Source organism: Palaemon carinicauda, chromosome 8 (genome assembly GCF_036898095.1).
Source record: "Palaemon carinicauda isolate YSFRI2023 chromosome 8, ASM3689809v2, whole genome shotgun sequence".
NCBI classification, from domain to species: Eukaryota; Metazoa; Arthropoda; class Malacostraca; order Decapoda; family Palaemonidae; genus Palaemon; species Palaemon carinicauda.
The window spans coordinates 164,398,676-164,412,959 of record NC_090732.1 but is presented as its reverse complement, the minus strand read 5'-3'; the positions used below and the strand labels follow the sequence as shown (position 1 = coordinate 164,412,959).

Below are 14,284 nucleotides of genomic sequence, written 5' to 3'. Positions count from 1 at the left end.
AACAGTGTCCTATGACTTTTTACAAGGAATTATTCTTTTGAATGCGAATCCTGAAATGTATATCCTGTCCTTATCAAATAACTGAACAGAGTCCTATGACTTTTTGTATGGATTTATTCTTTAGAAATCAAATCCTGAAATATTGTATATCCTGTCCTTATCAAATGACTGAAAAGAGTCCTACAACTATTTTTGCATAGTTTTATTCTTTTTAATACGAATCCTGAAATATTGTATATCCCGTCTTTATCAAATGACTGAACGGAGTCCTATGACTTTTTGCATGGATTTATTTTTCTGAATGCAAATCCTGAAATATTGTGTATCCTGGTTTATCAAATAACTGAACAGAGTCCTACGACTTTTTGCATTTAATCTTTTGAATGCGAATCCTGAAATATTGTAAATCCTGTCCTTATTCAATGACTGAACAGTCCTATGACTTTTTTTTTTGCATAATTTTTTTTTTTTTAATGAGAAGGTAATCCTGAAATATGACATACCCTGTCTTTATCAAATGACTGAACAGTGTCCTGTGACTTTTTGCATGGATTTATGCTTTTGAATGCGAATCCTGAAATATTGTATATCCCGTCTTTATCAAATGACTGAACAGAGTCCTATGGCTTTTTGTTACATAGATTTATTCTTTTGAATGCGAATCCTGAAATAATATATATCCTGTCTTTATCAAATGACTGAACAGAGTCCTATGACCTTTTTTTTTTGCATAGATTTATTCTTTTGAAATCGTTTCCTGAAATATTCTATGACCTGCCTGTATCAAATGACTGAACAGTCCTATGACCTTTTTGGGAACTTTTAAAAATAACACCAATAAAAATAACTTATATTTATTCAATTCCTTGAAATTATTCACCCAAACTAAGAGTAGGCTACGTGTATCAAAATAAACTTTCGATAAATCTAAAAGTGAGCTTGAGCCGATAAAGCAATATTGAACTACAAGAGTACTTTCATTGCAAAAAATTAAACTTTACTATAAAAATATTTCAAGTTTCATTTAAAAGTATTTTCTTTTTCAGTTTCTGTTGGAGAATGATGATACTGTCCAAACGATACAAAAATTGATAAAATCTAAGTACTCGACCTTATGAATCAGCCTCTACTTTGCTCGTACAAAATATTTCAGCGTTTAAAGACGACCTATGAATGGCAGAGGCAAGGACAATGCCCTAGAGACTGAAAATATATGTATCAGCACCCAAGCCTATCTCTACCCAAGCTAGGACCAAGGAGGGTCAGGCAGTGGCTGCTGATGACTAAGCAAGTAGACTTATAGGCTCCCCTGAATCCCCCTTCCTTAGCTCAGAAGGATGGCGAGGTTGCAGACAGTAAAAGAAACTATGGAGATTGAGCGGGACTCGAACCCCAGTACAGCAGATCTTCAGGCATTGATGTACAAAATAGGTTACACTTAAAATTTTGAATTAAAAAATGGTAAAAGTCTGGCAACATTTATTCCAAGACTTTTACCGTTTTAAAAACGGTAATATTGACGTAAAAGAGTGATATTACGGTCACCAACCCGTAAATGATAATAACAAAGTAAGGTAAAATGATGGTCGCCGGTATTTTACTGAAATACGGTTGAGAACTATTTCTACGGAGAATTTCCGATAAAAATCACAGTTTTTTCTTGCAGAGAACAACAACCGTTAGAATAATGAACGTTTTACGAAAACAAAATATTTCGATAAATTTCATCTTGTTGCATTTTGCGCTTACAGTGATATTAATCATAAGGAACTTTGTCTTTGATTGGAAAAACTAGTTTTACAGATTTGTGTAATTTTTCACTTTAAACATTTACATTACTACATTTCGTAATGGAATTTCATTTTCAATCAAGTACTTTAGTTTGATAGATATTTGCCATCAAACATTAGGAACTGAATACAAAACACTTTTTTCAATATTATGGACCTATTGACTTTGATGCTATCTTATTTTCATTTAAATGCTTAAAGGCCCCTCATCAATGGCAGAGGCAAGAGACAAACAGGACAATGCCCTAGAGACTGACCATATATACATGTGATCAGCGCCCAAGCCCCCTCTCCACTCAAGCTAGGACCAAAAAGGGCCAGGCAATGGCTGCTGATACTCGGCAGATAGACCTAAAGGCTCCCCCAAACCCCACGTCCTTAGCTCACAAGGATGATGAGGTTGAAGCGACCAAATGAACTAACAAGTTTGAGCAGAACTCGAACCCCAGTCTGGCGATCACCAAGCAAGGACGTTACCGACAGGCCACCATATAATGGTGAACCATTAAATTTATATAACAGGAAAAATAACTTCCGTTTTGATATTCAATTTTTACAGAAACTTTTCTTGTCTCGAAAGAATCTGTACCTCGCCACATGACACCAAATTAAAACAATGCAGAAAGGATATGGTAAGCAGCTCTTCTTGGAGAAGATAGAATACGATGGATTGAAAAGCTACGAAAATTTGCGGCGATAAACTGACATAGAAAGACCATAAACAGACGGGGGATGTCCGAGGCCTGCAGTGGACTAGCAACGAATGATTATGATATATAACTTAATATGGATACACAAATATATATACTGTATATTATATATATATATATATATATATATATATATATATATATACATATATATATGAATGTTATGTATATTTTATATTATGTATATGTTTTATATATATATGTATATGTTTTATATATATATGTATATGTTTTATATATATATATATATATATATATATATATATGTATATATATATATATGTGTATAGATACATATAAATGTCTTCCTTTATATATATATATATATATATATATATATTAATATACATGTAAATGTTATATATATGTATATATATGTATATATACATAAATCTCTCATTTTATATATTTTCATATACATGTATTTGTATGTTTCATATGTATGTGTATGTATGTATATATATATATATGTATATATATATATATATATATATATATATATATATATATATATATATATATATATATAGATATAAACAGTTATAAGTAACCCTCCTCATTATGTTTTTGTGTGAGAATGAACTAAATTTTTCAATTATAAAACGATCATAAAATGTAACTTCAAGAAACTGCAGCACAATATCCTAACGGAATGGAGAACCATTACACGACTGTCATACTATTTCGTAATTTGAAAAAATCTCGTTATGTCAATGATTCTTCTTAGTATCTCAAGTTAATGACAATATATTCTTGTCGCTCTTTGAGCTCAAAAACCTTATTTTACGTAAAATGTATTTCTCTCAAATATTTGCTTATATGATCTTAAAGTATTGAATTACAAAAATCTGTTTTCCTTTAAGAATTCTGTTTATTTGCTTTTTGTACTTCTTCGTAAATTCATTTGTCTGCACATATTGTTTTGATATATTCCTAAAACTACACCAAACACCTATCTCTAATAATCATCCAGTCTTTCAAATCATTAACCTGATAATAAGTTAAGTTACGCTTAGATCCCTGTTAAAAGTACAAACAAAATAATAAACTAAAGCTCAAGTCCAAAGATGATATTTCATGAAAAGCAGAATTACGTCTAACAATTCTTAGCATGCGCGCGCACAAGAATTTTGCGGTGGTGACCCATACTGTCTTGGGAGGGGCATACAAAAATTTCAGCGGTTCTTATTGGCCTATTGATTTGTCAGCTCGTAATCTTGACCAATGAGGATGTAGTGGGAGGATCTGGTGGTAGTCCTTGGAAAGTGTATAAAAGCACGAACACGATGGTTCAAAACAGATTACAAAATTGGTTGTACGTAGTACAGCGAAAACATAACAGATCCTGCAATCCTACTGTGGAAACTTTACTTTTTCGTAAGTAAGATATCCTACCTTGGAAACTTTACTTTTTCGTAAGATATCCTCTGTGGAAACTTTACTTTTTCGTAAGTAAGATATCCTACTGTGGAAACTTTACTGTTCTGTAAGTAAGATATCCTACTGTGGAAACTTTACTTTTCTGTAAGTAAGATATCCTACTGTGGAAAATACTTTTTTTGTAAGCAAGCCCACTTCAGTTATTAATTCTAAGTACCTCAAAAAATAAGGAGCAGCTACCGTTAAATTCCTCAGATAAAAAAATTTTCAGTGCTGTTTATTTTTTTCTATCTAATTTTGTGGAAATTTAAAAGTTAATACAATTAAATTTAAGTAAATCAGTAAAAATCCAATGGAAGTCTGATTCAAATGAGGCTAAATGTTACCTGGACGAGTTCCCTTTTCACATAATATATAATTCCAATCCATCACGTTTTGTCTTAGTTACTGTGACTATATTTCTATTAATCATCATATAATTATTTCTCATTTTCCATTAGTTTATTTATATTCGTGTAATTTGTGTCGTCCTGAAATTGTGTAGTTTATTATATAAAGAATACACCATAAAAATTCTACTCTTAACAAAAAACCAGGATTCAAACAGTTCTCAGTTAATTGAACTTTAGATGAAAAATCATACTTGGAAAAAAAAAAAAACTGGAAATTTATACCATGCGTTATAAAATATTACATATTTTATAACAATTTGATAAACATAGTATTCATCAAGATAAAAACTACATCAGGAAAACTGCCGTTTAAACTATTCGTAGTGTAACCAATAAAAGGGAAACTTTGAGACTAGAACAGTTCACTCATAGGTTATCCAACTTTATACAAACAACATCGTAAAAGAAACATTATGCCAGTCATCTTAAGGAGACTCCCATTTAAATCCCATATTTTTATAATTTAAACTTGCTCTTGATATTATTCCCAGGATGACAGAGGTTTTTTTTTTTGTCTAGCCTAGTCTAGCCTAACCTAACATAACCTAGCCTGGCCTGGCCTGGCCTAGCCTAACCTAGCCTAGCCTAGCCTGGCCTGGCCTGGCCTGGCCTGGCCTGGCCTAACCTAGTCTTTACAGCTGTTTAGCCAAAAATTTATTGAAAATGCTCGATTTTGTGTTCTTCCCCTGAATACTAGCAGCTTTCTTCCCATGAATAATAGCAGTAACTATTGCAAAAAATTATGTAAACATTAAATTTCTTTATTATTTTCAGGCTCAATTTGTAATCATGGACAGCAAATGTGGAAGCGCCAAGAGCACCGGTGAGCGTGGCAAGGCCGATTTGGATAACCATTCAAATCAGTGCAACCCAAATCATGGCGAATTTAGGGGTCAGTAGTTTCAATATATTTCTTTGTGTAGAAATAAAGGCGGTTTGGTGCAATATTGTACTAGCTTCCAGAAAATCCCTATAATTATAATGTGTTTATCATAACTGTCAAAACTTTTATCAAAATAAAATCATTAGAATATTATGATGTTCTAAGTCTTCTGCAGTCACTGCTGGATAATTCTTTTTCTTTTTTCTATTTCAATACATTTCTTTGTGTAGGAATAAAAGCTGTTTGGTGCAATATTGTACTGGCTTCGAGAAAATCCCTATAATTATAAGGTGTTTATCATAACTGTCAGAATTTTATCAAAATAAAATCAATATAATATGGTATGTTTTAAGGCTTCTGCAGTCACTATTGGATAATTCTTTTTCTTTTTTCTATTTCGAAGTCCGGAAAAAAACTGACTTTACATTTTTTTGTATCTCTCAGGCCACACACCCGGTTTTGGGGGGAACCAGGCTGACAAGGACAACCATTCCAACCAGATGAACCCAAACAACCCCAGTTATGAAGGTAAGAATGCTAGTTGTACAGCTGGCACACAATGAAGTACTGTATTCTATCTTCGAAACATTGTATTCTATCTTCGAAATACTCTATCTTTGAAATATTGTATTTTAACTTCGAAATACTGTATTCAATCTTTGAAATACTGCATTCTATCTTCGAAATACTCTATTCTATCCTTGAAATACTTTATTCTATCTTCGAAATACTGCATTCTATCTTCGAAATATTGTATTCTATCTTCGAAATACTGTATTCTATCTTCAAAATACTGTATTCAATCTTTGAAATACTGCATTCTATCTTCGAAATATCGTATTCTATCTTCGAAATATTGTATTCTATCTTCGAAATACTGTACTTAATCTTCGAAATATTGTATTTTACCTTCGAAGTACTGTATATTTTCTTTGAAATGTTGTATTCTATTTTTTAAATGCTGTATTCTATCTTCGAAAATCCATTGATTAGTTGGTCAAGTTCAAGTATAGAATTTCATAAGTTTTAATATTTTTTTTCGTAATCTTTTCTCGAGGTTAAACCGTTTTCAAATTTTTATATATCGACTTACAAGAGAATTATTTCTATTGAAAAAGGTTGACCCATTGATGTCTTTTTGGTTTATCATATGGAAAATCAAATTTTTAATTAAAAGTCTGAAGGTTAAGATGAAAGCTACATTCAGAAATTGTTACTTCATAAAAATTGTTGAAACATTGTTAAACCAAGTTTATTTCAACAATTCACTCTTCTGTTTCATTGATTGTAATTTTGTCTGATATTTTCCTTTCTTCTTTCAGGCAAGAAGTAATCATGTAGTCAACCAGAACAGATGAAGAAGAATGGACTTTGGATAATGGTTTATTGAGATTCTAAATATGACCTTTTTAATTTAAAATAATTTAGCAGTTTTAAATTCATATTTATTGGCTGAACCAATAGAAATTAATATCTAATTGTTATTTCTTTAGTTAAAAACTAAAGCTGCTATGCAAATTGTTTATCACCAATTATTTCAATAAATTTCCAGTAGGCAAAATTTGTTTTTTTTCCAGCCCTTAAAAAATATCCGCAGATATAAAATAACAGTATTGACGTTCTATGTCTCTCATTAAGAGATATTTATGGATGAAAAATAAATATACAAGTTCATCCAGTTGCCGCATTAATTCATTCAATTTCTATTTGAATTTTACAAGTTCGTTTAGTGACCAGCTGATTTTACTGAAGACTTGAACCATGTTGATACCAACTGTCATTCTTCAGATTTGTATTTTATTGGTGTGTGTGTGTATATATATGTGTGTGTGTATATATATATATATATATATATATATATATATATATATATATATATATATATATATATATATATATATAAAACACACAACCTTTATTGTTATTATTACTAGCCAAGCTACAACCCTGGTTGGAAAAGCAAGATGCTATAAGCCCAAGGGCTCCAATAGGGAAAAATAGCCCAGTGAGGAAAGGAAATAAATAAAGGATGAGAACAAATTAACAATAAATCATTCTAAAAACAGTAACAACGTCAAAACAGATATATTATTATTATCACCACCACTTGCCAAGCCACAACACCAGTTGGAAAATCAGGCCGCAACAGGGAAAACAGCCCAGCGAGGAAAGGAAACAAGGAAAACAAAATACTTCAAGAAGAGTAACAACTTTAAATAAATATTTCCCATATAAACCATAAAACTTCAACAAAAGAAGAGGAAAAGAAACTATACACATAATAGCATGCCCGAGCGTACCCTCAAGCAAGGGAACTCTAACCCAAGACAGTGGAAGACCATGGTACAGAGGCTATAGCACTAACCAAGACAAGAGAACAATGGTTTGATTTTGATTTTATATAAACTATAAAGACTTGTGTCCGCCTGTTCAACAAAAAAACATTTGCTGCAACTTTGAACTTTTGAAATTCTACTGATTCAACTACCAGATTAGGAAGATCGTTCCACAACTTGGTCACAGCTGGAATAAACTTCTAGAATACAGAGTAGTATTGAGCCTCATGATGGAGAAGGCCTGGCTATTAGAATTAACTGCCTGCCTAGTATTATGAACAGGATGGAATTGTCCAGGAAGATCTGAATGTAAAGGATGGTCAGAATTACGAAAAATCTTATGCAACATGTATAATTAGCTAATTGAACGACGGTGCCAAAAATGAATATCTAGATCAGGAATAACAAATTTAATAGACCGTAAGTTTCTGTCCAACAAATGAAGATGAGAATCAGCAGCTGAAGACCAGACCGGAGAACAATACTCAAAACAAGGTAGAAAGAAGGAATTAAAACACTTCTTCAGAATAGATTGATCACCGAAAATCTTGAAAGACTTTCTCAATAAGCAAATATTTTGAGCAATGGAAGAAGACACACACCTAATGTGTTTCTCAAAAGCAAATTTGCTGTCGAGAATCACACCTAAAATTTTAAAATAGTCATACAAAGTTAAAGAAACATTATCAATACTGAGATCAGGATGTTGCGGAGCCACTGTCCTCTACCTACTTACAATCATACTTTGAGTTTTGTTAGGATTCAACTTCATATCCCATAATTTGCACCATGCACTAATTTTAGCTAGATTTCTATCAAGGGATTCAGCAACCCCAGATCTACATTTAGGGGATGGAATTGATGCAAAGAGAGTAGCATCATCTGCATATGCAACAAGCTTGTTTTCTTGGCCAAACCACATGTCATGTGTATATAGTATGAAATGTAATGGGTCAAGAACACTACCCATATAAACCATAAAACTTCAACAAAAGAAGAGGAAAAGAAACTATACACATAATAGCATGCCCGAGCGTACCCTCAAGCAAGGGAACTCTAACCCAAGACAGTGGAAGACCATGGTACAGAGGCTATAGCACTAACCAAGACAAGAGAACAATGGTTTGATTTTGATTTTATATAAACTATAAAGACTTGTGTCCGCCTGTTCAACAAAAAAACATTTGCTGCAACTTTGAACTTTTGAAATTCTACTGATTCAACTACCAGATTAGGAAGATCGTTCCACAACTTGGTCACAGCTGGAATAAAACTTCTAGAATACAGAGTAGTATTGAGCCTCATGATGGAGAAGGCCTGGCTATTAGAATTAACTGCCTGCCTAGTATTATGAACAGGATGGAATTGTCCAGGAAGATCTGAATGTAAAGGATGGTCAGAATTACGAAAAATCTTATGCAACATGCATAAAGAACTAATCGAACGACGGTGCCAAAAATGAATATCTAGATCAGGAATAAAAAATTTAATAGACCGTAAGTTTCTGTCCAACAAATGAGGATGAGAATCAGCAGCTGAAGATCAGACATGAGAACAATACTCAAAACAAGGTAGAAAGAAGGAATTAAAACACTTCTTCAGAATAGATTGATCACCGAAAATCTTGAAAGACTTTCTCAATAAGCCAATTTTTTTAGCAATGGAAGAAGACACACCTAATGTGTTTCTCAAAAGCAAATTTGCTGTTGAGAATCACACCTAAAATTTTAAAATAGTCATACAAAGTTAAAGAAACATTATCAATACTGAGATCAGGATGTTGAGGAGCCACTGTCCTCTACCTACTTACAATCATACTTTGAGTTTTGTTAGGATTCAACTTCATATCCCATAATTTGCACCATGCACTAATTTTAGCTAGATTTCTATCAAGGGATTCAGCAACCCCAGATCTACATTTAGGGGATGGAATTGATGCAAAGAGAGTAGCATCATCTGCATATGCAACAAGCTTGTTTTCTTGGCCAAACCACATGTCATGTGTATATAGTATGAAATGTAATGGGTCAAGAACACTACCCTGTGGAACACCAGATATCACATTCCTATACTCACTATGGTGCCTATCAACAGCAACTCTTGAGATCTATTACTTAAAAAAAATTGATGATAATGCTAAGAAACGACCCACCCACTCCCAACTGTTTGAGTTTGAAAACAAGGGCCTCATGATTAACACGGTCAAAGGTAGCACTAAAATCAAGGTCAATCATACAAACTTCCGGACCACAATCAAGAGATTTCTGTACATCATTGGAGACTGTAAGAAGGGCATCACATGCTCCAAGGTCTTTGCAAAAACCAAATTGCAAACTAGGGAATAGAGGATTACCTTCAGCAAACCTATTAAGACGTTTTGCCAGAAGACGTTCAAAAACTTTAGATATGGGAGTTATGGAAATTGGGTGGTAATCAGTTGGATTTGAGCTACCACAAACACATTTACATAGAGGAGTAACATTACCAATTCTCCAGCAAGTGCTTAAAGCTCCTCTTCTTGCTAACTTGCACAAAATAACATAACTTTGGAGCTAAGAAATCTGCTGTCTTTATAAAAAAACAAAGGAAAAATACCATTTGGGTTTACACCTTCATAAGCATCAAGGTTCATCAACAGAGCTTTAATTTCACAAGATCGAAAAGCTAATCTAGTTAGTTTAGCCTCAGGAAAACAGGTATGAGGAATTTCAAGTTTTTCATTACCCTCTTTACTGTCTAAAACATCAGCCAATAGGGTTGCCTTTTCCTTAGGACAGTGAGTGACTGAGCCATCTGGTTTAAGTAAAGAAACTGTTGCATCTACACCAGAGTGCAGATTTAAGGGTAGACCACCATTTATGTTCCTGAGTTGTACCAGAAAGGGTTTCTTTTATGGTTAAATTGTATTCCTTTTCTGTTGAAGTGTAAACTCTGAGCTAAAGCTCTAAGCTGAGTATAGTTATTCCAAGTCAAATCTGATCTGGTACCCTTCCAAAGATGATAGGCCACCTGCTTCTGCAAATAAGCATGTCTACAATCGTGATTGAACCACGGATTGTCCTTCACTCGGTACCTTAGCACACGAGAAGGGATACACCTTTCAATTATGTTGACTAGATTCTCATTCAAAGGGGCAACAGGATCAACATTACTATATAGTGGTGACCAATTCAAGCACATAAGATCATGCAAAATCCTATTCTGCTTTAGATTTCCTATATATTTTACAAGAGTATGATACATCAGGGACTGGCTGCTCAGTCTTCACTACTAATGAAATCAAGGCATGATCAGATGTCCCGACTGGAGAACCAACCTTACTAGTTATAACGCCGGGGGAGTCAGTGTATACGAGGTCCAAGCAATTACCAGACCTGTGGGTAGCTTCACTTATGATTTACTCACAGCCTGATTCAGAGGCAAAGTCTAAAGCTCTTAAGCCATGGCGATGATTTGCTCACAGCCTGATTCAGAGGCAAAGTCTAAAGCTCTTAAGCCATGGCGATGATTTGCTCACAGCCTGATTCAGAGGCAAAGTCTAAAGCTCTTAAGCCATGGCGATGATTTGCTCACAGCCTGATTCAGAAGCAAAGTCTACAGCTCTTAAGCCATGGCGATCGGTAGGAGAGAGAGAACTTAACCACTCCCTAAGGTGAGCATTAAAATCACCAACAAAGACAAAAGAAGCCTTTCTATCATCTTCTTGTATCTTAGCCATCATGCTAAGAAGACAATTGAAGATATAACCATCCATGTCTGGATTTCGATAGATCGAACACTACAGTTGTTATGCCTGCCACAAACTTTTATTACCTGAATCTCATGACATCCACATTCATAGCAGGACTTATGAGAAGCAGGGTACTCAGTCCTAATATACACTGGCATCCCGTTTCAACATTATTGGCTTCTTAAAACCAGTTATAGGGAGCTCAGATGAGTGCCTCATTTTAGAAACCTAAGTTTCTGAGCACAAAAGAATATCATACTGTCTGAACGCAACTGGAAGGTCTTGAATATTTGCATGAACACCATGAATATTGCAATAAAGACGACGAGATTGACGAAATCTAGGACGTGCTGGTCGCGGATTTCGCTCAATGTCTCCAGACAGCATAAGTATTAATAGTAATAAAAAAAAAGAGACATCATACTTAAAAACTAGATCAACAAGAATTATAACAAAAACCATATGTACAGAATCATATTTAAAGTGATTGATCAAAACCATAAACTATTATAAAAAGTCGGAAAAACTGGTCAACATGGTCAATATGGAGGAGTCTATACACCATGGAAGGCTAAATACCCTCCAGGATAACCACTTCAAGTGAAGGGAGGCCAGTAAGGATGGTTTAGAGAAGAAAAATAAATCAGATAAGGAAAAGACAACCTCTTGTTAAACCACCAGGCATCCATGGTCCTTCTATTATCAAGCCTGCCCAACACACCATTTAAAAGAAATAAGAGGAAGAAATAAGGAATAAGATAGAATAGTATGCCCGTGTGTACCCTCAAGCAAGAGAACTCTAACCGAAGACAGTGGAAGACCAGGGTACAGAGGCTATGGCACTACCCAAGACTAGAGAACAATCATTTAATTTTGGAGTGTCCTTCTCCTAAAAGAACTGCTTACCATACCTAAAGAGTCTCTTCTACCATTACGAAGAGGAAAGTACACTGAATAATTGCAGTACAGTAATTAACCCCTTGGGTGAAAAAGTGTTTAGTACTCTCATTGTTGTCAGGTGTATGAGGAAACACGAGAATCTGTAAAGAATAGGCCAGACTATTCGGCGTATGTGTAGGTAAAGAAAAAATAAGCCATAACCAGAGAGAGAGAGATCAAATGCATTACTGTCTAGCCTGTCAAAGGATCCAATAACTCTGCAGTGGTAGTATCTCTCTCTCTCTCTCTCTCTCTCTCTCTCTCTCTCTCTCTCTCTCTCTCTCTCTCTCTCTCTCTATATATATATATATATATATATAATGTACAAAACTGCATATATAATCTAGTGAACTATTTTACATGCTTGCTCGGTAGCCCTCTCAAGTAGAACAATTACAGGTTTACTGCTATTAAATTCAATATGATTGTGACCCCCGGTAAAAAGGGAATTAAATACAATTATCAAAGAATGCTAATTTCAGTAAGGCAATTTTCAATACTAAGGTTTGTGTAAACTGTCAAGTGTCGACTGTCTCTCAAGGTTAATCAAAATTAAAAGCGCCGACTGTCTCTCAAGGTTAATTATAATTAACAATGTCGACTGTCTCAAGGTTAATTATAATCAACAGTGTCGACTGTCTCTCAAGGTTAATTATAATTAACAGTGTCTACTCTCTCAAGGTTCATTACAATTAACAGTATAAAGTCTCTCTCAAGGTTAATTATAATTAACAGTGTCGACTGCCTCTCAAGGTTAATTATAATTAACAGTACAACTGTCTCTCAAGGTTAATAATAATTATCAGTGTCGACTGTCTCTCATGGTTAATTATAATTAACAGTGTCGGTTGTCTCTCAAGGTTAATGATAATTAAGTGTCGAATGTCTCTCAAGGTTAATTATAATCAACAGTGTCGACTGTATCCCAAGTTTAATTATAATTAACAGTGCCGACTGTCTCTCAAGGTTAATTATAATTAACAGTGTCGACTGTCTCTCAAGGTTAACTATAATCAACAGTGTCGACTGTCTTTCAAGATTAATTAACAGTGTCGATTGTCTTTCAAGATTAACAATAATTAACAGTGTCGACTGTCTCTCAAGGTTAATTATAATTAACAGTGTCGACTGTCTTTCAAGATTAATTATAATAAACAGTGTCGACTGTCTCTCAAGGTTAATTATAATTAACAGTGTCGACTGTCTCTCAAGGTTAATTATAATTAACAGTGTCGACTGTCTTTCAAGATTAATTATAATTAACGGTGTCGACTGTCTTTCAAGATTAATTATAATTAACAGTGTCGACTGTCTCTCAAGGTTAATTAAAATTAAGTGTCAACTGTCTCTCAAGGTTGATAATTAACAGTGTCGACTGTCTCTCAAGGTTTATTATTATCAAGTGTTGACTGTCTTTTACGGTTAATTATAATTAACAATGTCTACTGTCTCTCATTGATAATCATGAACAAATATAGACAATAGTAATTATGGTTCAAGATCGTTAATATTTAGTATTATGATGACGGTCGTTACTAACATCATAGTTTGGTAATTCAGAACTATTACTGATAATTATCTTACTCGTAACGCCAATTTGACTGTTGGCTAAGATGTCAACTACCGATAATAACAAAAATTAAAAAAAAATATATTCGCATTAAAACTCAAAACATATGAAAACAAAACATAACCTCCTTCCGACTTCATTGGCGGAGGTAAAGGGGGTAATTATAATCCAATGAAAATTACTAATCAAAATAATCATTAACTGTAGATCAATCTGCCCACAGAAATTAAAGATCTAACCTTCGAGTAACATAGTTCAACTTCCACCTCTATTCTGTACATTGTGATTCCCGCAACACAATTAGAAATACGTCGAAATTCCCGGCTTAACGAAGGAGAAATCTATATTCTTAGTTACCCAAGTATCACGATAATGATTAAATATAACTTTTAATACTAGTTGAGATAAAACAACTTTCACCTCTATTCTGTATATTGTGATTCCCGCAATACAATTAGAAATATATCGAAATTTACAGCTTAAGTGGAATCTAG

The 14,284-nt window shown here is 33.8% G+C and overlaps 1 protein-coding gene and 1 long non-coding RNA gene across 2 annotated transcripts in view; one reads left to right on the top strand and one right to left on the bottom strand.

The window, feature by feature from the left end:
- LOC137645060 (uncharacterized) overlaps positions 1–14,284 on the bottom strand; it is a 171,863-nt gene that overhangs the window by 127,865 nt on the left and 29,714 nt on the right. The gene's annotated exons all lie outside the window — the stretch shown is intronic.
- Positions 3,733–6,776, top strand: LOC137645058 (uncharacterized). The gene is made up of 4 exons (XR_011045271.1): positions 3,733–3,877; positions 5,107–5,224; positions 5,660–5,743; positions 6,538–6,776. It is a non-coding gene; the product is annotated as an uncharacterized lncRNA (long non-coding RNA).